This window comes from Austrofundulus limnaeus, unplaced genomic scaffold (assembly GCF_001266775.1).
Source record: "Austrofundulus limnaeus strain Quisiro unplaced genomic scaffold, Austrofundulus_limnaeus-1.0 Scaffold412, whole genome shotgun sequence".
NCBI classification, from domain to species: domain Eukaryota; kingdom Metazoa; phylum Chordata; class Actinopteri; order Cyprinodontiformes; family Rivulidae; genus Austrofundulus; species Austrofundulus limnaeus.
In genome coordinates, this window is record NW_013952814.1 from 291,650 (window position 1) to 292,954 (window position 1,305).

A 1,305-nucleotide genomic window follows, 5' to 3' on the forward strand; every position below is an offset into this window, starting at 1 on the left:
CTACAAGAGACATTTAGATTAGATTTAAGCCCATATCTAGATTTGCACACCTTATAAGACCCCATATACTCAAATTTTAAATTATGAAAAATCCCATGAGCATTTGCTGCCCAAGCATATGTTGAATTTTCTCCATGGACTGAAAAAACTAATGTGGACAACTGCAATGGCTGCTAGCTTAATCATAAATAAAACTAAATAACAACTGTCTGCATTTGGCCCGTGGCACTCAGATTGATTTTAATTTTGGCCCTCTCAARGAAAATATTTGGGCGCCCCTGGTTTAAATGATACTTGGAGTAAATGTTTCAAGTTTAAAAGTATTTATAGAAGATAGATGGATTTTTTTTAATTATTTGTTGCTGCTTTTTATGATTTTAGCCTTCATTACTGCTCTCATATTTGTTTATAGCTAAGCAGTCAAGACTAAATCTTTTTTTTTGCCTAAATGGGAGCCCTGCACCAACCTAATAACAGTCTTAAAATAATTTTTGTTACAATTAACAAATGAACTCTTCTTCTTCTTCTTTATCCATTCAGTCGATTCCGACCATTGGTCACTCGATAGATCAACTGTCTCCAAGTACTTCTATCCTTTACTGCTTGTTTTAACTGTGAAGTGAACTCTACAAAACTCAATTGCAACACCCATTTTACTTATTAAATTTCTAACAAAAAAAAGTCATTCAATTTTCCAATCCATAACAATAAATTTACAGCAYTTAGATTTTTCAGTGATGGTTAAAAATGATTCAGTGACAGAGTGCTTTTAATTAATGCCTCCTTAAACCTTACATACAAACAAATGGAGTTTTAAATGGTAAATGGACTGTACTTGTATAGCACTTTTCTATCCATCCAGGACACTCAAAGTGCTTCACACTATCTGTGTCCTCATTTACCCATTCACACAGCACTCTATTAGGTCTCTACAAAGCTAACATGTACAATCAACTATGGAGACTAATCAGTGCCAGTCACATTCATACACTGATGGGACACATCAGAGGCATTAGGGGTGAAGTGTCTTGCCCAAGGACACAACAACTGAGACAGCTGGACAGGGGATTGAACCGGTGACCTTCCGGTTCCAGGATGACTCCCCTAACCACTCTGCCACAGCCGCCCCAGTGCATTAGTTAATACAACAGGTATTGTAATTTTACTTTGATTGCAGCAGGGTCATCAGCAGGTGTATATTACCCCTTCACCAGGGCCGGATTTAGGGGGATACGGGCCCCTGGACTTGAGCCAATAATGGGCCCCTCACACACACACACACACACACACACACACACACACACA

At 38.1% G+C, this 1,305-nt stretch overlaps 1 protein-coding gene across 1 annotated transcript in view; it reads right to left on the reverse strand.

The window, feature by feature from the left end:
• The window catches only part of fzd3a (frizzled class receptor 3a), a gene marked incomplete at its 5' end in the record, with an annotated part of 53,783 nt that overhangs the window by 15,532 nt on the left and 36,946 nt on the right, over nucleotides 1-1,305 (reverse strand).